At 40.3% G+C, this 24,668-nt stretch overlaps 1 protein-coding gene and 1 long non-coding RNA gene across 5 annotated transcripts in view; one reads left to right on the top strand and one right to left on the bottom strand.

Moving 5' to 3' along the window:
* BCL11A (BCL11 transcription factor A) overlaps positions 1-24,668 on the top strand; it is a 109,821-nt gene that overhangs the window by 26,135 nt on the left and 59,018 nt on the right. The gene's annotated exons all lie outside the window — the stretch shown is intronic.
* On the bottom strand, positions 1,147-23,618 carry LOC142760080 (uncharacterized). The gene is made up of 3 exons (XR_012883240.1): positions 23,553-23,618; positions 22,907-22,977; positions 1,147-1,232 (listed from the first exon to the last, which is right to left on the bottom strand). It is a non-coding gene; the product is annotated as an uncharacterized LOC142760080 (long non-coding RNA).

Here is a 24,668-nt window from a genome sequence, read left to right as displayed (position 1 = left end):
CCATGGTCCCCAACATCTGCTCTTGGTAACTAAACGTTAATGCCATATACCAGCATCTGTAAGTGCTCTGTTATCTAAGTCCTATTTATATGAATCCATGTAAACTCTGTGAAAAATGATGGATATTTTAAGATCATAGGGACAAACCAGAATATATGGGGAGGTTACATCATAGCTATATACAGTGAGAGGTTAACATTTCACATTTCCATAAATGTATGTGTGCTTGCATGTTAGATGTATTTTTTTTCATTGTGCCTACAATGTATTTCCACTGGATTGACCTGTAGAACTGGATAACTTTTCACCTCTTGCTGAACTACTTTCCATCATCCAGAAGCATGTTCTAAGCTCGGGATACAGTATGGTATATTGCCGTTCAGCCAGTGTATAAGGTCTGATATGTGCCTACACCTGCCATGCTCTACAGAACCTTCTCTTCCAGGCAAAGATTTGTGACTGCGGCATTTTTTGGAAGTGTCAGTGTATGGTGCCATTAATCAGCCTTATACTTGTCTTTGCAGGAGGATTACATTGTAAGGCCCAGGTATTGCCTACTGCTGAATATACTTTTTCTTATTGTTATCAGAGTTATTTTTAATGCTCTTTTCTAATCCTTTCTTGAAAAAACAACATCATTGTAAATATAGTAAGTGGCAAGTAATATGTTGCAGGTCTCTCTAATAATCACAAGCTGTAATAACTGAATTCATTCCCACACTTTGAGCTGCAGTTGCAGATGGATTAATAATGCATCTCTTTTAAGAACTGCCTTCATGTTTGATTGATGTAAACCAATTTAAGGTTAACTATTAAATGTGGGCAAATCTAATAAAAAAGACAAAATATGTCCCCCAAGTTACTGTTTTGTTAAAATCACTATCATTCTCTCCTCGTTTAGTTATTATCTCTTAACGAGCCCCTAATGTATATACAGTGGTGTACAGTGGATTCCTCCCTACCATATTTACAAGATAATCAGATTTAACCAGGGCTGTAAATGGCCAATTACTGTAGAAAAGAATACGACGGATGCAGGGGCATTAACACCCACCTTGAACAGTTTGCATTAAACCGCACAAGGCTGAATCCCAATTATTAAAGAATATTTATTCTTGTTACTTTAAAGGCACGTTATTATCATTAGTGGTTTTAAGTAAGGCTGGAACGTGTTCTTTTATTTATTTGATGGCACATGTGTTGACGTAGGAAGGTTAGGCCACAAACTGGGACTGAAATGAGAGTAAAAAGACGACTTAAATGACTAAAATCCACACATGATAAATCTTAGAGTTCTATTGTTTTCTATAACAGTGCTTTTTAAACTGTGAGGAGGGCCTCACCAGTGAGGCGCCCCCTAGTTGTTGGTGGGGCGCATCTGTGGTGGCAGCTTTCACAGAAGTGCTCATATACTACGCCCACCTTACTCTTGTTCCAGCTATCTCCAGTTTAGCAACTTAATTGACTCTTTTGGGCTTATTTTAATGTAATACTATGTTCAAGAGACAAATGAAAGGTAAATTGAACAATAATCTTAATTTTGGCATAGACTTTGATAACTGGTGGCGAGGCCCAGGCACCACCACGGTTTGACTGGTGAGGCCCTAGTAGAGAAAGTTTGAAAAGCCTTGTTCTATAAGAATTAGTAAAACAACATGCCCCATAACAATATTCCAGCCATAGATGTCCATATAACAGTGTATGGACCACAGATCGAGATGCTTCCATGACAATGAGCCAGCCACAGATCTATTCATGCCAGTGTGCAGCCACAGATGAACCAATGCTAATGTGCCAGTCTCAGATGTACCCATGCCAGTGCACCAGTCATAGATGCCCACATAGCAGTGTGCTATCCATGGATACTTTCATACTATTCTGTCAGCCATAGATGCCAAAGGAGTGTATCAGTGACAGAAAATTCATGTCAGTGTCAGCCACTGATGCATTCATGCCAATTTTAGTTTCCGATGTCTACAAAGCAGTGTGCCAGCCACAGATGCCCCACAGCATTGTATCAGGTTTCAGATGCGCCCATACTAGTGTAATTATCTATGATTGGTTGAAGTGAAGAAATGCGATAGTGCTCGATTTTGGTGGTATAAACCAGTGACAATAGTACTAAATCATCCAAATCATCTCACTTAGGTCTTATTCAGACGAGCGTACTTCAAAACCGTGTGCTGTCCGTTTTTCTCACGGACACCACACAGACTTATGAAAATCAATGGGACTATTCAGACCTGCTTTGTTTTTCACGCAGCGTGTGTCCGTTGCGTGAAACTCACTGAAAGTCCTGTTTTGGTGCATTTTTGCACACCACGTAGCCCATTGAAGTAAACGGGTGTGTGAAAAATAACGGACAGCACACGGATGTCATCCGTGTGCCGTCCATCATTCAGGCAACAGTTGCTAAAGTGATGATGAGGGAAAAAAACACCTTCAGTTACTTTTGCTGACGTAAAAAATGCGTGACATACGGATGACATACGTGCGTAAAAACGCTGCATTTTTTACGCACGCAAAACAGACACATTCGTGTGAATGTAGCCTTAAAGTGTGGGTTAGAAAACCAAATAATGACTTGTCATATACCTCGACATGATTGAAAGCACAAGAAATAAAAAATGGATTAAAAGCACGCAATATTAGATGTTACATACGAGCCAGAAACATATTAGACAATAGAAAAGTATCCATATTTCATGAAACATACTGTAACTTGATGTAACTGTAAATGATCAAATGTGTCATTGATTTTCTTATATCAGAATAATCACCAGAGCAGAAGATTTGTTATTTTAATCTTCAGGAAATCATATCATAAATCTGCAGTCTCTCAAACACCAATTAGTAACACAATGGAAGCATTTTGGATTCTTCTCTAAAAAAATGTGTTGTTATTATTACACTAACTTGGCATCCCAGCCATTCATTCATATTTCCTGGAATCAACTCAGATGTATTTGTGCTTGGCAACTGTTGTAGATAACTGTAAGCTGCGCCATTGTGAGATCCTGCTGTGCTTCGGCTAATTGAGAGAGCCATATTGTGACTTCTTGTATATTTACCTTGCACAGTGACCTGATGTAAGTGCAGTTATGCGTAATTCTTGATAGAAATGTAGCACGTATTCTTTGGCTGTTCCCCCTTTTTATTCCCTTATAAGCTTCTAGGTTGAGCAATTAACAGAAACATCTGCAATGGGTATTCTACGCTTGAGTACAATTTCCACCCGTACTTTATATATCACACAATCTGTATGATAGATAGATAGATAGATAGACAGATATCCACAAATCTAGAATCGCCCATTAGTCTGGATTTTGAGACCCAGTAGCCTTAAGGCCCATTTACACGGGACAATATTCGGGAAGGAGCATTCCTAAGAACAGCGATTAGCCGACAAACGAAAGTCATATAGTTTATGCAGGCTAGAAAATCATCGTTGTCAGCACCACATCTCACCGTGTACACAGGGAATGTGCTGCCGACAATGATGCAAACTGATGGGGACCGAATGATCGTTTGTCTCCATACGGTATAGCATCGGCCGATCTACATGCTATGTGCAGAAATCTGCCCATGTAAACCAATCCCAAAATACACCTCCTCACTATCTTTTGTATGTACCATTAGTGTTATTAACCTCACCCAGTACCTGCGTCAGGTACCCGGGGTTGGTCACAGGCTTTAGACGCTAACCGCATCTGTTTGTGTAAAGGATCTGCCAGGCACAGCTTCGGGGTTAACGCCCATAGATAATCAGTCTGCACCTGCTTCTATGTCTGTGAGACTGACTCCATCTTCCACCACTCAGGGTGGCAGGCTTAGGAGTGGGAGAACCTATCACAGCCTGGCCAGACGGAGCTAGCTCCCGCCCTCTGTCTATTTATTCCTGCCTTTCCTGTTCCTCCTTGCTTGTGATTTCTTCTCGTTTGGTTTCCTGGCCCTGCTGCAGCTTCTTGTACCATTGTCCTTGCTTCATATTGACCCCGGCTTGCTGACTACTCTCCTGCTCTGCGTTTGGTACCTCGTACACTCCTGGTTTGACTCGGCTTGTTTACTACTCTTCTGCTCTGCGTTTGGCACCTCGTACTCTCCTGGTTTGACTCGGCTTGTTCACTTCTCTTGTTGCTCACGGTGTTGCCGTGGGCAACTGCCCCTTTCTCCCCCTAGCTCTGTGTACCCTTGTCTGTCGTGCACTTATACAAGAAGTAGGGACCGTCGCCCAGTTGTACCCCTTCGCCTAGGGCGGGTCATTGCAAGTAGGCAGGGACTGAGTGGTGGGTAGATTAGGGCTCACTTGTCTGTCTCCCCACCCCCGTCATTACAGTTTGCTAGGCAAATGGATGCCTATTCCATTCCAGTAATGGCCTCTGTCTTCCGCCGCAGCCCTGTTAGATTTGGCTGTGGCTCTCCTTTGCTCAGCAAGAGGCATCGGGTTCTCGAGGCAATCGACGCTCAATGATGATGTCATGCCCTGGTGACCTATTTTTAGGGGACACTAGCTTCTGCACCTTGCCTAAAGATCAAAGTACATTCTTGCCTGATTAATTCTTTCTGTGTTATTGATTCTGTTCCTGACTCCTGAACTCAGCCTTGTTCCTGGATTACGCTCCTGTCTCATCCCTTGGTTTTGTTGTTTGGTTCCTGTGGCTCTACTTATGGTATCAATTCCTGGCCTCCTTTCAGACTACGGTTCCGTTTCATCCTCTGGCTTACTGCATCCTGATTGCTTTTCTATTGACGACTTCTGGCCACGTTTCTGACTTTGCTACAAGTTCTTCAATACATCTCACCCACCGCCAATCAATGACTATTCTAGGGACTTCAACCTGGGAATCCAACTAGAGAAGACCATACAGATGTGTCCACCCTTACCTTTGCTTGAATTTGTTTAAGAACTCCAATTTCTCATGAAACCAATTTAATACGATATCGCAACATGCAACCAAAACCCTTGACAGGATACAATTTACATCACAACCACACAGACACATATAGAATAGACACCTTTAGACAGAATATCACAAAAGCATGTTGTTTTTTCCAAAGCTGGTCATCTCCTGCCACACATCTTAGTTTATGTTGAGAAAACAGAAAAGGTAAAAGACACGTGTACCTCCTTATCAGGGTTGGGGTTGAGGAACGGAGAGATTCCTTAGACTCTGCATCCAAGTCTAGCCATCGCAACACCAATTGAGTCTTAGAGAATCTACTTCTCTGATGAGAAGCGTAACAAATAGCTGGTTACATCATGATTCCTGACTACTTGGTTCCAGCACAGATGTAAAAAGTAGCCAAGCGGCCCCATAACAAAACTTTGAATGGGGTTCCACTCAAACGTCAGCACCAAGTGGAATTATCACATGAAAAGTGTATATAGTTTTGTCTCCATCCTGTCCCATGCATTTGTACCTCCTCTCCTGGGCGATCCATATTTAGTTTTCCATTGCGCCTCCCATCATCAAGAGTGATCATATAACTTATTTTTTGGTCAGGACGGGCTCTCTTAGCTGCTGAGCCCCATAGTAGCTGCTATGTCTGTTACCCTGAGGGTATGTGCACACACACTAATTACGTCCGTAATTGACGGACGTATTTCGGCCGCAAGTCCCGGACCGAACACACTGCAGGGGGCCGGGCTCCTAGCATCATAGTTATGTACGACGCTAGAAGTCCCTGCCTCGCTGCAGGACAACTGTCCCGTACTGTAAACATGATTATACTACGGGACAGTTGTCCTGCAGCAAGGCAGGGACTCCTAGCGTCGTACATAACTATGATGCTAGGAGTCCGGCTCCCTGCACTGTGTTCGGTCCGGGACTTGCGGCCGAAATACGTCCGTCAATTACGGACGTAATTAGTGTGTGTGCACATACCCTTATAGTTCATTTAAAGGGTTGCTCCCAGATTAATATACTGGAAGGATCTATAAACAATCTTTTTGTAGTTAATGGTATGGATAAAGCAAAATAGCATAAGATCAGAACACATGACTGTATAAGAGCTACATTCCGATGTTAAGTACTTACAATCAGGGTCACCACTGGGACCTATTAGAGCATCCAGTATATGGAACTACCTCACACAGCATCTATTATCATCATTGTATGATGGATCGTATATTAATATTCACAGAATTAAAAGGTGCTGCAATAACGCTCATTCTCTTTCATATTAGATAGGCTGCCTTAGGGCATTCCCATACATAAATGTAGTCATGCATAAACTGGAAATTAACTTGAGATGTATTGTCAGTAGATTGCAATTGGTTATAGAAGAGAGATCAAGCTGCCGTTCTCAATGGGTTAAATGTGTAATATTACCTTGTGAACACCTGGTGGTCAAAGCTTGGCCCTACATTATTATGTAGATTCAAGTCACATCATCTTTTATTCATGGCAGGCAGAAAGTTTATCTGCATTATCAGCTTTTAGTAAGAACTGCGGGTTACATAACCTTAGACCTTTCGGAAATGGCAGTTGTATGCTTGTGGGTATATAAGGTGCTCGAGAATAGGTTCTTGTGTGGTCCACCTTGGTGAATAACTACTTTAGAGAACAATTAAAGGCTATGTACACCTTTAAATGATTTGTTTTGTTTATTATAATGGGTTTTGTGTTTTTAACCACTTTTGTAATTTACTTTTTTTTTTTTTACTTTTTACTATACAGCTTCTATGTATGTATCCTGTCTACATAGAAGCTGTATCGTTCTCTCTCAGCTGATTCTGTTAGATAAACTGAACAGACGGCTTGGTTAAGAGCGGATCCACCTAATATTGATCACCTCTATCAGAGACACAAAGGACCCACTTTCAGCCGAGCCGTCAGTTCAGATGAACTGATGGAATCGGTTGAGAGAGAACGATACAGCTTCTATGTAGACAGGATACATAGAAGCTCTATTGCTCAATTGCTTGTTCTTGAGGATTGCCATTTTCATTCTAAAGTTTGGTTTCTTCAGCATTAAGGAATTTACCAGGAAATAACTATTATAGTATTATTGGAGATGCTAATGGAGGCAATGCATAGGTAGCAGGGAATTCAAATTTGCATTGGCTTCCCTATCAACCAGTCAGCAGAGACAGGGATGGGGGTGCGGGCGATTTATTAAGATTGGTGTTTAATACGGCAGTCTTAATATAAGGAGTGCTGGAGTAAAAGGCCATGTTCAGAACTTTTCCGCTGCAAATGCTGGTGCAGATTCGGGGCAATTACGCAACGAATCTGCACCAACATTTGCAAATTTTAACAGGTAATTCAGACGTTGCAGATATCACAGCGGACTTGCCACAGATTTCAGTTTTTGCTTTGCAAAGGCTGAAATCCACAGTGAAATTCCGCTTCTCCGCAACATAATGAGCATGCTGCGGAGGGAAAATTCCTAAAGATGTATAGAAACAAATGTAAAAAACGTCTGCTGCAGAATTCCACTGCGGAATGTCCGCAGTTGAATTCAACAGCAATTCTGCCACATCTGAATGTGCCCAAATGCACCCAATTTATTAAAAGGTGCAAAATAAAATAGGCGCACCTGCCCGTGCGACTTCCTCTATCAATGACGCCAATTTGTGGTGTAAGTGAATTTATAAGTCCACAGATGGCCCCGCCCTCTAGTGCGAAGCCCCGCTCACTTTTATTTTAAAGTGGATGAGGCTGCGAAAATGGCATAAGTTGCAAATTATTGCCGTGTGCCATAGTTCGCGTTTTTGTTTTTTCGCGCCACATAACTCTGGCGTATAGCCATTGATAATTTCGCCCCAGAGTGTGTTTGATACTGGTTGTGTATGTACTATTCACAAACTATGGACTGCCATAAACTATAGCCTATAGTCTGTTGCAGAGCAATGGCAAGGAATTTGATATTCCCCACAGTCCTGCGTGTTATTGACAGTTACCAACTAACTAAGCAATTCTGATTATAGGGAAGACAAGAGGCTGTATGGTGGTAAACGGAGTCCCGACTATTCTGTCATAGTCACCCTGTGCACCGCTGTACAGCATCTGATTATGGTGCTATTCTCCCCTAGAAGCAATAGATTGCTATGTGTGGTGTATAATGGCTCCATGTATGGAGTCGTAATATATTCATGTGCATGAGGCCTAAATGTGTCTGAAAGGAAAATTAGACTGAGAGACTGATATGAGTGACTACAATCTATGTTTATTTTGAAAAATATGTTGGCACTTTATAAGAAATGCAAAATAATATATAATAATATTATTCTGAACACGCTTCAGAATGGTCAATTGTTTTGCATATGTTCCTACATGATTGCAGTTGAAATAATAATGATGGGGACATGAATATTATGGCCTTCTTGTATAAAAACTAATACAGGCAAAACAGGAAGTAGTTTCCCAAAGCAGCCAATCAGATAATTTCTCTTATTTTCGAAGCTGTTGAGGGAAAAATAAAGCTGGAATTTGATTGGTTGCTATGGACAATTGCTGTGTTACTTGATCTTCATGAGGCCTACTGTAGTTTTCATGTGTCACATACTTTGTTAGTCTGCCTCCCTCTTACAGGAGACCATTTTATGTTGTACACCGCCTTGTATGACTGCCCAATAACATAGAGAGAGACGAGAAGGTGTTTCATGAAAAAAGTAACCGAGGGAAAACAAACTGTAGACGTGAAAAATGATTCCAAAACTATTCATTTCCATGCATTTAAAAAAAATAATAATAATATCCGTTGCATAAATATGAATATCCTATCGTGGAGACATTTCTCTTCTGCTCTTTCACCTCTTTCCCAGAATTTTAAAGATTCACATTGTAGTAAATTTCATCAACATTTGTCAAACGCAGCAAAGAAAAATAGATTTCTTACTAGTCCCCGAATCCAAAAGAGTCAAAACATATAATTATTGTGTTTCTGTACCCTTGGCTAATCAAGTGTATGATAGATATCCCCCTTTTTGAGTTAAAGTACCTTTAAAATGCTATAGACCTGAGCCTGACTGGTTAATAGGCTGTTGAATGAGTTGTGTATTATTTTTACTTCAAATTGATTGAAATGTTGACTAGAAATCAATGGTGTTGACTAGCGATAATTTACAGTGCTCTGTGTGCTAAGTAGTCGTGCTGTGCACTTGCTGTCCTAAGACTGGCGCAGGAAAGCTGTGTGTACGGCGATGAATCAAATGTGTTATGGGTCAGCCCTTTTACTTGTTCCATCATGGCTTTTACACAGTTGCCATGTAATTTATGGCGCCTTTGCGCTGTCAAACATTTTCATTGCAGCTTCCACAGTATATCCCAGCCGCAAACACGGCAGCTCCGCAGCCACTATTGTTTCATAATCTGAGAGGGGGAACTATAAAACATCAAATTACACTATCTTCAGGCTAATTTAAATGCACTGCAGATTGAAATCAGAGCTCGTTTGTCCCTGATGCAAATTATTAAGTTCTAATTATAAATATCCATTTAATTACTCCATACATTTTTATTTCACAGACCAATTTTGGAAATTCAGCATGAGATACATGGGAGAAAATCTGCAGTAATTAATTGTGCACTTTACAAAATGTAAATGGTAGTGGAGGCAGCCTTTTTACCAATTGACGGAACGCGTTTTGCACACGGATAATCTCCCCCGCTGCCATTATTTTTTCTTGTGCTATAATATCTTCACAGTGAAAAACATAGCATGGCTATAGCTTCCTGATATTTTCTCATGCAACACACACTCTTAGGGATAATTAAGGTTAGTGTGACCTTGGGATAAATTTTTATTAATGTCTTTTAATACCTCTCGCATAGTATACAGATATAGCAGAGCTCAAACTGTCACTCGGTTAAGGTAATGTTGTAGGTTTGTAGAACCACAGATAAATTATGATGTGATGATGAATTGCGCCACATGACTAACTCCACTAGTTGTACCACCGTGATGTATATTAAATACTTTTGAGTTACTCAATGTTATTTATGCGCAATGTGCTCCTTCACCCAGGTTTCTGTGTCCTTGTTTTCCCTTGGGATTCCCTTGAATAATTAAGGTATAGTCGTGTTTCCCATGTTCTCATTATAATTAATAGTCAGAAAACACCAACACCACTTAGGGAACAAGAAAGGGAAATATTATGTAGGTGATAATGTGAGACATGCTTTTAAAGGCACAATACATCCTACTCAGGTTGTGTGGAACTGGGGAGAACACAGACAGCATAGGGCCTCTGTGCCAGGACAGTATATGGGCTCCTTGCCCTAATGTTCCAGCAGCTCATCATGGAGCACCTATCTCATGTGTCTGAGTCATGAAATTCATTAGTTCATTCCCTTACGTGCAATCTAGTAGACAGTAGGAAGCACTATTGTTTTTCTTTTGGTGGCGGAAGCCCCCCTGACCTATGGGCCCCTGCGCCGCTGCGCTTGACTCTGTGGCATTGTCAATACGCTCACTACCTCACTACTTATTGGACTCATTCCCTCTAACCAACAGTAAATAATAACACCATGAGTGGACATAGTTGGCTCCAGCAGCCGTTTTATTAACTAAATAAAAACAAGGAAAACACATTTCAACCCCATATCTATACCGACCTAATACATCATATAAAAATATGCTATATATATATATATATTGGCTCTTCTCTCAAAATGGCACCGTTGCCGTGTTTACTCCTCCTTTTAACCACTTTGCTCCATCTCAATACCCTCCTCCCTGCCATTTTAACCCTTTTCTACTCTAATGCCGCTTTTATCCAATTCTTGCCATGACGCCTCCCTTTAGGCGTTGCCTGTAGTCTGACATTACCGGTTGCACTATGGGTGGACATACCGTAACTGCAACATGTGCAGCTGCACAAAGGCCCAGTCGGTATAGCGGCCCACTGTTACCTTAAAACCAGCTAAGCGCTTCCTACCGTCTACTAGATTTTATATAAGGGCCTGATCTCATGAACTTTACAGCTCTTTATTACTGGAGGAATTTTAGAGAAACCGGAGGAGAATGGGCTATTGGAAAGAAAGGTGCCCATATATTGTTTTTGCACAGGGGCCCTCTACTATCAGGTGTCCGTCCGTCCCCCCCCCCCCCGGGTTGCACATATGGTATATTGCTAAGTGGATGTTCAGTTTTGGTCTTAAAAATTACCTTGAAAATCCTTTAATTTGGCAACCGATATTCTATATATTCTGATAATCCAGCACTAGTGTCCAGCACAGAACAGCCATATAGTATAACATTTTACAAGAAGACTCTGAAAGGCCCATTTTAGGTGACTGTAATAAAGCCGCATTTTAGAGGATCTACCTATATCCACCATGCATCTGATAATCCAGAATATTGGATAAATTGGCACCTATCAGGTTCCATTGATGCAGGAATTTTGTTATATTTGTAAGTTGCTTCATTAGCGTAAAGTTTTGGTCAGTAATTGTAGTTTAGCTACATTGTCTAATGAGATTTTGACATACTGATCCACCTCCTGTTTTCTATAAGAAGCGCAAGATGCTACTCTGTCCCTCCCCCATACTCTACACTGCAGCACTGCTTGGCATACTCAACTCACTAGGTTTTACAATTAATTTATTAATGCTCTTTACATACAGAGGGGTAAATTTATTGAAACGATCATTGGGAATCAAATCTGCTGCTATGTGAAGCTGTTTTGAAATATTTTTGTGACCATTTAATGTTGCATGGCTCACAAGAAACGTCTCTAATACAATACACTATTCTAAAATATTTTTCAGCTGCATGATAAATATTGAGGAGGCCATCTGTGACAGTTTTTAGTACCTACATATAAATGATGTATCGCCCAAAAATACCTCATATTGAGGCAAAATTGAAAATGTATGGTGGTCTCCTTATTAAGTAGGTTTGCTTTCAGGGTGAATTAGTACACTAAAGTGAACGGGAAATTTATGTGGAAATATTGAAGGGGTTTTCAGGAGAGAGAAAATTGAGGATAGGTTATCAATATCTGAGCAGTGGAGGTCCGACTCTCGGCACCCCTGCCGATCAGCTGTTTTGCAGAGGCTGCAGCGCTGGTGAAGGTGCTGCTTCCCCCTACATCGCTCATGCTGCTCAATACTGTCAATCGCTGACACACTTGTAGAGGTGTTTCACAGTATTATATCCTTCCCCCATTAAGTATTAGCTGTAGATGACCGTAATATTGGTACTGGTACCAGTGCACAATAGAGTTTATTTCCTCCTGGTCTCCATCAGTACCATCCATCTTTCCAAAAATAAATGCACATATACTGTATGTGTAACCCAGCAATCAATGTGCTTAGGAGACAAATCACCTGTACTGATAATTTCAAGATGCTATTTTCTTCTTTTTTTTTTTATCATCATGAAACACATTTATGGAATTCTGCATCTTTGTCCCATCATAAAGCGATACTGGACTATAAGGAGGGATCCCCGTGGAATTATAAGCAGTACAGGCGGATACCTTCTTGTTGCTGAGCTTTTCGGTGGGAATTTTCCCTCCTAGACAGGCAGTTTGGAACCCGGGTAGCAACATTCAGTGATTAGGTCAGGCTGCCGGGTCAAGGCAAAATTTTGCCCAGCGACAGGTGGGTCATAGGGTGGCGTGAAACCCATGTGATCCACCTGTTAGACTATATACTAAGTGTTGGTGCCATGGTTGTGTATGTCACAGCCTTTTTATTAGAAGCAGGAGTGGGTCGCTCAATTTATGTGAGTGGACAGGAAAATGTTGAAAATTTGCTAGTTGGTCTGAGTATATGGCTGGACTACTTAAGTTTAATGTTGGTGTTTGATGAAATTTGGCATTTAATAAAGATGGCCGTGGCCAATTACCTCCAGTCCTCCACCCAACAGCTGTGTCCACGTGTCTTCTTTATTTAACCTATATGGTAGTAGTATTTAGTGCAGTAGTGTGATTTATAATCCCGTCAACATATAACATAGCAATCTGGATTTTATATCTCACATGCATAGGGGAACCATATCCCCAAATAGGTCAATTACCCTTTCATATCTTTTTCTAAAAACATACTTGATGGTAACTGCAGACCATCAACAACTGAGAACCTCAAAAACATAAATGATTAGTGAAGTAGCATAGTCAGTGGCACCACTATCCCCAGCATTGTGATGAAAGAAGTTCTGCATTGCTGTGTGGTACATCTAAATACATATAAACACAGGCAACTACCTTCAGGTACCAGCTCTCATTACATAGTCACAAAAAGATGTAAACACAGAGTCTATAAACTAGGAGGCAGGCAGCCATCTTCACAAACATCTGGGGACTACCCTGAAAATAACAGGTGTCAAGACGGAAAAGGAGAAAAAGCGAAAAAACAACATTTTATGTCTAGTGAAAACTTGGCTGTAGACAGTCTTTGGTCTTGGCCACAAGATATTGTGCCAACAAATAAAGTTAGTGATTCCCCTCATGTATGCTGGGCTCTTTAACAATTCAGCATGTCATTGCTATGGAGAAGCGAGTAACTGGTAGACACTATAGTGTGCGGAAAAAGTAACATGGGTCAGGAAAAATCTTACCAGGTCTATCTAATCTGTCGACTAAGAACAGGCCCTGGAGCAGTGTCGTACATAAAAGAGAGGAGTACCATTGCAAAATGAACCCCCCTTTATGGTGCCAGGGTTTCCACCCAGAACAGAGGGACATGTTGTTTGTTTCCCCATCCCATGCCCTCTCCATGACCCATGGGCCAGTTCCCCACCCATTTACTTGCTAATATTGTAGAGCCTCTAGAGAGGGTAGTCAGGTACATATTCCCACCACCCAATAGCAAAAGCGATGGGACTAATCAGGACTGGGCTCACTCTCCAAGGGCCTCATAGCAGCCATATAGTCTGCCTCTAAGTTATGTATGTCCTTGACTGGAGCTTGTCTGACAGTTCCATAGATTTCTGGTTGTTAACAAGTCTGGATGGATCTGCCTACAATAGTGTAATTATCTATCTATCTATCTATCTATCTCTATCTCTATCTCTATCTCTATCTCTATCTCTATCTCTATCTCTATCTCTATCTCTATCTCTATCTCTATCTCTATCTCTATCTCTATCTCTATCTCTATCTCTATCTCTATCTCTATCTCTATCTCTATCTCTATCTCTATCTCTATCTCTATCTCTATCTCTATCTCTATCTCTATCTCTATCTCTATCTCTATCTCTATCTCTATCTCTATCTCTATCTCTATCTCTATCTCTATCTCTATCTCTATCTCTATCTCTATCTCTATCTCTATCTCTATCTCTATCTCTATCTCTATCTCTATCTCTATCTCTATCTCTATCTCTATCTCTATCTCTATCTCTATCTCTATCTCTATCTCTATCTCTATCTCTATCTCTATCTCTATCTCTATCTCTATCTCTATCTCTATCTCTATCTCTATCTCTATCTCTATCTCTATCTCTATCTCTATCTCTATCTCTATCTCTATCTCTATCTCTATCTCTATCTCTATCTCTATCTCTATCTCTATCTCTATCTCTATCTCTATCTCTATCTCTATCTCTATCTCTATCTCTATCTCTATCTCTATCTCTATCTCTATCTCTATCTCTATCTCTATCTCTATCTCTATCTCTATCTCTATCTCTATCTCTATCTCTATCTCTCTAATTTATCACCATCTATCGACTATCTGGTAATAGTAAATGTTTGTCAGGAAAGGTTTATTTCAGCTATTGGGGAAGATTCTCTTATTTAAGTGTTAAATGTTTAAGTAAGGTCCAGTACTTTCATTGGATGGTAGGAAAACCTTCAGCCTGAGAAAATCCTGCAGACATTGCCTCAGGTCAGTCGGCAAAATGCATAATCAATACAGCGGCTTGAAACAGAATGCTTGAATTTTGGACAATTAAATATTTATGAGGAAAGAGAAAGAAATAACAAAGAATCACCTAGTGAGCGATCGTAGGAGAAAAAAAATCTGTACTGAGGGGCAGGTGCTGTTATATACAGATTTAACTGAACTATTTGCTATTTTGTGGTTGACTTGCAGTTTGCACAGATATAAGATAAGTAAAAAATTCCCTTATGTGATTATGTCAGAGAATGTGGGACCAACTGAAAATATACCCAGCACAGATTCCTCAGGGCTCGGATTATTTCCTAATCTGTTATTTTAGGTCTAATGCACTGATCTAAAGCACAAATGATGCTTTGCCTTATCATACTTTGAATAATAGCTTAGAATAACAAGTACATGAGACAGGGAAGACTGTTTTCAAGGAGATGCTCTTTTTTTTCTTTCTCATAAAACTCATATTTTGTATGGAATTGTGCTTGTGTATTAATGTATTAAAGGGGTTTTCCACCTTCTGACAACTGATGACCTATCCACCGGATAGGTCATTAGTATATCATCGGTGCGGGTCCAACACCCAGACCCCGCACCCTTAAGCAGCACCGCGGGCACCGGATGTTATGGCGCATAATGCTATGTACGGAGTCGGAAGCAGTTGGCTCCGTACATAGCATTGCAGCCGTGCTGCAGAACTGCAGCTCGACCGCTATTCAGTGGCCGGAGCCAACTGCTTCCGGCATGTACGTCCGGTGCACACAGGCACCGGACCAACTGATCTGTGCGGGGTCCGGGTGTCGGCAAGGGTCCCAGGAGTCAAACCCCAACCCATCAGCTATTGATGGCCTATCCTTTTTACTGGCTGGAAACCCCTTTAAAGAGGCTCTGTCACCACATTATAAGTGTCCTATCTCCTACATAAGGAGATTGGCGCTGTAATGTAGATGACAGCAGTGCTTTTTATTAAAAAAACAATCTATTTTCACCACGTTATTAGCGATTTTAACTTTATGCTAATGAGTTTCTCAATGGACAACTGGGCGTGTTTTACTATTGACCAAGTGGGCGTTGTACAGAGGAGTGTATGACGCTGACCAATCAGTGACCAATCAGCGTCATATACTTCTCTCCATTCATTTCCTCAGCACATAGGGATCCTTTTAGATCACTATGTGCTGTCTTATACTAACACATTAACGATACTGAAGTGTTTAGACAGTGAATAGACATTCCACGGGATGTCTATTCACAATCTCTGCACTTCGTTAATGTTTCTGTGGTAGTTACAGCAGAGCACGCGTAATCTCGTTGTAACCTGTCATTTACAGCGTAATCTCGCGGGATTACGCGTGCTCTGCTGTAACTACCACAGAAACATTAACGAAGTGCAGAGATTGTGAATAGACATCCCGTGGAATGTCTATTCACTGTCTAAACACTTCAGTATCGTTAATGTGTTAGTATAAGACCGCAAATAGCGATCTAAAAGGATGAATGGAGAGGAGTGCATGACACTGATTGGTCAGCGTCATACACTCCTCTGTACAACGCCCACTTGGTCAATAGTAAAACACGCCCAGTTGTCCATTGAGAAACTCATTAGCGTAAAGCTAAAATCGCTAATAACGTGGTGAAAATAGATTGTTTTTTTTTAAATAAAAAGCACTGCTGTCACCTACATTATAGCGCCAATCTCCTTATGTAGGAGATAGGACACTTATATTGTGGTTACAGAGTCTCTTTAACATTAGCTCCCTATGGACAGGAAACAAACGGATGGAATACTGATGAAAAACATGCTCGTGTAAAAGCAGTCGACCAATAAAGCCATTGTGATACATCAGAGTATAACAGAAATATGTGAAATGCAGCATGTGTTCCTTAGCAATATTAAATTAATATAAAATTGCGCTAAAGAGGTCAACTGGAATAAAACCTCACATACTATAATAGCCAGGAGTATTTCGCTATTGCTCTTTACAATAACAGAAGAGCACGAGATATGAATTATACAACGGTGGCAATTTCCATGAATTAATATTAAGTAAAATATTGTGTCCTTATTTACCTTCATACCTATAGGAATGTTACATAGGCATTTTCCCAGTGCAATGCTTGTGCTAGGGGAATATTATTTCTGTTGGATTTCCACTCCCATGACCTTCTCCCCTTTTATCTGGTAAAATGAACTTGTCTGCTCCCCACACTGTTACTCCTTACTAATCATTTTATTTCCTAAAAGATCTTTAGACCTTCAAGCTTTTAGCTGGTGCGTCTACTGTGGAAACGGCTGGGCAATTTTTGTTTCAATCTACAAGTCTCCAGAGTACCGGTTCCAGAGACTGATCAATAAGTTTTGCTGTCGACCTCGCTGTCTCTATAGGCCTGATGACCTTATCCTGTCTAAAAATAGTATGTGCTCTTGATGCCTACAGAACCTTGACCTGCAAAAACCCATTTGGAACATAACTGACACGTTCAGTCAGCTGTACATCTCAGACATGCTGTCCATGGGTGTTTTCCCTTTCTCGTTTTTTTTTTTTTCAGTGCTGAAAAGTACATTGGGGTGAATGGGGAATCCAATCTTAAATAATTGCAATATTTTTCTTTAAACCCCCAGTACGCTAATGTAAACCCATTCAGTTTAATAGTCAAATGAGATTCTGTAGATAAATGATACTAGAAATTTTGGTATATGGGATGGTAATCATAACACTAACTCACCAAAAATTATTCTGAGAAAATGAATAACCACACAGAGATGGGGATGGCATGAGTTCACTGCTACCAAACTGCTTCTCCCCCTTTCTGCTGCCGCTACCATGCCAATAAATAATAAACAAATGAAACAGACTGGTTGCTAGGGATACACTTGATTGATAGACTGGTTGCTAGGGATGTGCTGCCTATCTTAGATTATTAAATTCTTAAGGCTGAATTTGGCTGGTCTTAAGTACAGAGAAGCGGCAAAGACTATCTTTAAAGATTTATCTTTAAATGCCATATTAACCAGTTTTTTGTAAACTTATTTATCAAAATTATATCAAAGAAAAACTGGCCTTGTAGACCGTAGCAACCAATCAGAGCTCAACTTTAAGTTCTTAAACTCCTCTGGATAAATTATTGCAAAACAAAATGCCAACGGCAAAAGGCAACTGCTGGAAGCCGGAAATGAAGTCAAAGGCCATAAGTAAGTTTGCAGTTGCCAATTTACAGCAAGATGCCAGAGGTGACTTGAATCCTTCTGTTTACTTGCTTTAGCATCTGAACTTTTGTCACATGATCACTTGGTGGTTGGTGACCAGAGATGACAACTTACTTCCGGAGGGAACAACCAAAAGGGGTATTTATTTATTTGTATGTATAGTGTAAAATGTTTCACTTTTTTTCTTTTTCTTTTTCTAAGGTGCCATTTTATTATGTTTGTAATTATCATATTAACCAGTTCAGGACCGGGCTATTTTGAGCCTTCAGGACCAGACACCGTTTAGCCATTTTTATCACGCGTTAGTTAAACGGCTATAACTTTTTTATTTGTTGGGCTAGCAATGTGGGTTTTTGTGATGTTTTTTTTGTAGACAATGCAGGTTAATTAGGTCAGGGCTAGCGTTATGACAATGATTGGCGGGGGGGGGGAACGTTTTGTTTTTTTGGTTGGGTATATTATGTGTATGTATTTTAAAAAATTTTTGCACTTTATTTTACCTTTTATTTTTTATTATTATGGTCTGTCCCTCAAAGGTCCGATAAAGACCTTTGTGGGACTTTATATTTTTTTTCCCTTCATTTACAGCATGTTTTTCCACTGAGGGTATGTGCACACGATGAGAGGCTTTTACGTCTGAAAAGACAGACTGTTTTCAGGAGAAAACAGCTGCCTCGTTTCAGACGTAAAAGCTCCTCCTCGCATTATGCGAGGCGTCTGTGACGCTCGTAAATCTTGAGCTGCTCTTCATTGACTTCAATGAAGAACGGCTCAAATTACGTTGCAAAGAAGTGTCCTGCACTTCTTTGCCGAGGCAGTCATCTTACGCGTCGTCGTTTGACAGCTGTCAAACGACGACGCGTAAATAACAGGTCGTCGGCACAGTACGTCGGCAAACCCATTCAAATGAATGGGCAGATGTGTGCCGACGTATTGTAGCCCTATTTTCAGGCATAAATCGAGGCATAATACGCCTCGTTTACGCCTGAAAATAGGTCGTCTGAACCCAGCCTAACTGGGGCTGCACAGTTACAGGGGAAATCAGCCCTCTTATAGTGACCATTGTCACTAATAGAGCTGTGCTACGTCTAGTAAGACCCAGCAACAGTCTGCCACTAACTGCACCCGGCGATCATGTGACCAGTCACATAATCACCGGGACCAATAGGGGCAGCGGTGCTGCCACTGCCTCAATTCATATACAAAGTGCTCATTAAGAGAGAAGATAAAAGCAGCGAAAGTTGCTTCAATCTTCTCTTTAGGGTTCCCGGGAGTCACTGACTGCCGGGGACCCGACATTCATCTACCCAATCGCACGGACAGCAAGCTATAACCCGCTTCGTAAATACTCTATCACGCTGGTTTTAAGGACCCCGACCGCCGGATGTACATACACAGCCGACGTTCGGGAACCGGTTAATGTTTTTAATGTTTAATGATGAATTTGATGAGTTTTATTGTGGGAATCACTTCCGAATTTAAGCGTATAAGATTGCCGTGTTGCAATTATTTTGTAGTGTCTGAGGAAGGTAAATGAATTCCTAAAACGTGTCACCGATAAAAATCTTCTTTTCTGTATTTATCGGTTCATTATATATTCTACAGTATTTGCCTTTAGCGGTGTTGGGCCTGTTCTGGAGCACAATGATTCTAGGTGAGCCTTAGGACATTAACCTGATCCTACTACTTCATTCTCGTGGTATAATATACTAGGAGCGTCCTCCTATTGTTTTGTTTTGTTTGTTTCTTGGATTCCGGATATGAAATGAAAGCTGCACTGTATTTGGTTGCTATTGGCAACAAGGCTAAATTTTATTTTAGACCGTTGGAGAACTTCTTTAAGTTTTGCAACACGAATGAGATATTTTGCAATGAGGCTCATTTGTTGAGATCGCTACCTGATGTAACCACAAATTGACACTGAAATTTAACAGTTAAGCCTTATTCAGACGAGCGTATTATACATCCGTGTGCTGTATGTTAAAAAAAACTAACAGCACACGGACCCATGCAATTTAATGGGGCTGTTTACACGAGCACTGTTTTAACGGACCGTGTGAAGGGCTCGTGAAAAATAGGACATGTCCTATTTTCATCCGTTTTCACTGATCCCCCAATGGACTCAAGTCTATGAGGGATCCGTGAAAACGGATCCCGCGCGGGTGCGACTCGGATGCGAAATATGTACGTTTTTTCACGTCCGAGTTTACACTCGTTCGTCTGAATAAGCGCTTGGGCTGTATTTACACACAGCGTTTTGCGCCATTTTTGGTGGCACTTTCAATGGCATTTCGTTAAGATTTTTTGTTGTGCTCTTTTTAATGCAGCCAGATGTTACGTTATTGTCTATAATAAAATATAAAAAAGCACTACATACCTCATTTTTGTTTGTGACGTTTTTGGTAAATTTTGTGGTCAAATGCAAAATGCAGCATGCTTTCGGTAAGCTGTTTTATCTTGCGTTTTTCCTGCATTTTTGGGGCAGTTTTTAATGGTGGTGCCTCGTTGGGTTTCTGCTTTTTTTTACATTAAAGTCTATAGTAAAATATCAAATACACTACACACAAATGCATTTTGGTTTGTGAAATTTTTGAGGGAATTTCGTGATTAGTGGCAATTTTTCCAGATGCTCCGCGTATGACGTTTTTCCTTGCGTTTTTCCTATAGTTTTCTCCATAGGACTTCAAAGCCACGAGAAAAAAAGCATACACAAAATTACACTACATAAAAAACGCCACTAAAAACGGATAAAAAAATGCATGTTACAAATTAAATAGAAGTGTTTTTAGAAGCGTTTTTTGATGCAATTTAAAATGGCTGAAAAAAATTTGTGTGTAAAGGAGGCCATAGAGAAGCCTATGGGAAAACGAAAAAAAAAAAAAGTATCAAAAACACTACAAACACACAAAAAGACAGCAAAACTTCTCTATAGGACTCCAAAAACTAGATTAAAAAAAGCATGTACAAAATAACACTAAAAGAAAAAAAAAAAACATCAAAAGGACAACTAAAACCGCCTTAACAAACGCTGTTACACTTTACAAATGCTAGCGTTTTTACATTCATTTTTTCACGCACTTTGAATGCCAGAAAAAAAATCTGTGTGAAGGAGACTAATGGGTGTAGTACATTTTCTCGAATGGATCCATGTAACATTTTATTTCCTAATACATTGACAGAACTTAAAGGAGTATAAAGTGAAGGAAGTCAGAGACACAGAGCACTCCATTTGAGATGCAAAGCAGCGTGACAAATGCTACAGCGCCCCCCTCTTCCTCCTCCCCAAATTGCAGATGGGGAAAATTCATAGATGGACTATTTATCTACCAAATTGCTGCCCCTTGCCGTTCAGAAAGGGTGCTGTCAGAGGTACTTGTCACCTTCTGCATGGTACACCTCTGGCGTCATCATCATTTTACTGTGCTGCTATAGGAAATGTCATGTAACAAGGATTTCCTTTTTGTGCTGACACAAGTTATTACAAATATAAAATAATGATTACTGATTGTAGTCATTGCCGGATCATATGTGAGATGCTCAATATTTACCACATTGACTTAGTCTGTATATACAGTATCTCCGAGTATATATCACTCAGTATACAGTATATATCACCCAGTATAAAGTATATATCAGCCATTCTCTGTCTACTAATTTCTTTTCTTTGTTTGGTAGTATGCAGTTCTTTGTGTATTTTGCTACATCCTAAGATTAGTGTAAAATACTGCTAGTTTGAGCTGGTACTGCATACTGGCAGCAGGGGTTATATAGGGATTTGTCTATTGGTTTTGTTACACTTTTTACGTTAACCCCTTAGATGCCTAAGAAAATCTATATGTACATATACAGATGTAGCAGTGCTGAGTTTGTCATCTTTCTCTCTCTGATATGAATTGTTTCCTTACATCTGTAGTAAATGCCTGTATGATGTCACCTACTATTTTTATCTATAATGCATTGGGTTACAATACTCCATATTGGGGGCACTGTGACACAACACGCCATGACGTGCAATGCAGTAATTTGCCAGTCACTTGTTTGTGTTTAACCACCTCCACAGTAATATAAAGTGTGCCAGCGGTTACCATAACCAGTACCTGAACATATCAGGTGCCACTTTATTTCACAATATAAGATGCACGTAATATTTCCTAGCAATAAAACGCTTATTTCCATGTTTTTCTTTGCCAACGTGGCTCTGGCAGTGACAGTCAACAGACAAGCATTTTCATGCCGGTGCACATTTGATTTTGTGGTTTATGCACTTGCTAAAAGTCGACCTGCGACATAATACTCGTGTAATTTGTTCAAGGAAAAGTCTTTTCCCAAGTGATTACAGAAAAGGGTTAAATTTGTACAATAAAGGGGTTTACTTCAGAGCATGTGAAAGATGAAAAGCTATGATTTCAAGGCTATAGAAAGGTGGCATTTTGTTTTCCACTTAACAAAAGCCAAGACTTTTGTTGCCTCCTGGCTTGAAAGAGAGGTCACTGGTGGTATTAGTGCGGCTAAAGCTAATCACATAAAAGCCCGGGTGGGCCTGGCCCTTTTGCTATATTGACTGCTTAAGAAGCTGAGACTGGCCACATCGAACCGTTCCCATACGTAAGTTGCACAAAATGTCCGCTCTTCCCCTCTTAATGCACAAGCCTATTATTAGCAAGTGTCAGTCAGTTATCTGAGAGTGGCCCTTTTAGCTGCCACCTAAGTGCCTGACACTTTGGTTTACAGCAGATTAAATTAAATTTTAGGCTGGTTTGGCTTCACTGAAAGCAGACAAAAGAAGCAGCTGTTGTGGAAATGTAATCTGGCACCAACAAGTAGAGGGTGCCATGACGGAAGACTATTTTTTTTCTTTTCCCTTGTTGGAGGTTTGCAATGCACAGGTGACTATTTTCAGATTAGGTACCTGACAAGCTGTTCTCCACAGGGACAGAAAATGTCAGCCATTGTCCTGCCATCACCGAGGCTTTGTCTCACCTGATGAAAGAAAAGATGTTTGCTTAGACGGACAGGTTATTTCGGTGTCTCTGTGCTACAAAGATCATTTGACACGATATTGCATGTATCTACGAATGTTAATGACTCTAGATTCAGTGCCTGAAAATTAAAGGGGAGCACCATGCACTTTTCTTCTACCGTTTCTAATTTGCTTAATAGACATAGTAGTAAGGACTAGAGTAATGACATGCAAAATCCGTAATAAATGTATCTGCTGAACCACTATGTAGATACGTAGACATCATTCACAAGTCAATTTCAAAGATATCTATCCTATCTATCCTATCTATCTATCTATCTATCTATCTATCTATCTATCTATCTATCTATCTATCTATCTATCTATCTATCTATCTATCTATCTATCTATCTATCTATCTATCTATCTATCTATCTATCTATCTATCTGTGTGTATGGGATATATTTACAGCATTCATTGAGAATAAGTAATGACAAGTATCCGATCAATATAATTACTTAGTTCAAGGATAGCTCTGTTAAGAACGATGATGTCCCTATTATAAATGTTTCCTTCAATATGGCTCCTAGATACCTCTTTGTTTTCTTCAAAGCTTATCTTTCTTCCCTTCACTCCATGAATGTCTACAGGTTGTTGCCTAGCAACTGCCATTGGGGACATCAGGTGACAGTGCCTGTCCTGTATAGGCCTATTTAATGTGGCAGAGTCACTGAGAATGTCTTCCTGTGAATGGTATGGTGGGTACTTGGTAATGAAATGACACCAATACTTCTGCCCAGAGGAGCACGGAAGAAATGGCAGCCGTATACTATTGGGTGAAAAAGGACAAAAAAAAATGGAGGGGTTGAAACAAGATGGTGGGGGTAGGTATAATTAAAAAATGGCTGATCTCCAACTGGTTTCTTAAGTAGGGTTTAGCCCTCAGAATTGTATTGTGTAGAGGTAACTGCAGTTCTGTAGATGTGATTAACCCATACCATCTGCCTGTATAATCACTCGCACTTACTGTAATAGGTGGGTGATCACATTCCTGCAGGAAATGGGAAACTTTTTATCTAATATGGATACTACATTATCAGGGCATTTTGAATGTCTGTATGGTAAAACGTTAACAAATGATTAAAGGGTAACTAAACTTTCAAAAAACTTCTGACATGTCACAGTGACATGTCAGAAGTTTTGATCGGTGTGGCTCCGAGCACTGAGACCTTCACTGATCGTTAAAACGAAGCGGCAGAAGCGATCGGGTGAGTCGCTTGGTTCCTGATCAGCTTTTTCTAGGAAAGCCGAGAAGTTGGTGTACAGGCTCAATAAAAAGTCTATGAACCCATACACCAACTGTTCGGCTTTCCGAGAAAAGCCGTACAAAAACTAAGCAGCTCAGCGCTCACCCAAACGCTTCTGCCGCTTCGTTTTAGCGATCGGTGGGGGTCTCAGTTCCCAGACCCCACCAATCAAAATTATGACATCAGAAGTTTTTTTTTTTAAGTTTAATTACCCTCAAAAGGTATAGTATATCAGGTGCTACAAAGAGCATATAACTTCAGAATATGTCAGTGCATTTTTCTGTGTGCGAGAGACATAGAACGCACCGGTCTTTACCTGAAGGGATCTTGTCACATTTTTGGCAGAGTGTAATGAAAAGATTTGAACATGTTTTAATCTTATTGATGTCCTTCTCAAAGACAT

The sequence above is a fragment of the Rhinoderma darwinii genome, chromosome 4 (genome assembly GCF_050947455.1).
Source record: "Rhinoderma darwinii isolate aRhiDar2 chromosome 4, aRhiDar2.hap1, whole genome shotgun sequence".
In the NCBI taxonomy this organism is placed as follows: domain Eukaryota; kingdom Metazoa; phylum Chordata; class Amphibia; order Anura; family Rhinodermatidae; genus Rhinoderma; species Rhinoderma darwinii.
This window is presented reverse-complemented; position numbering and strand designations above follow the sequence as displayed.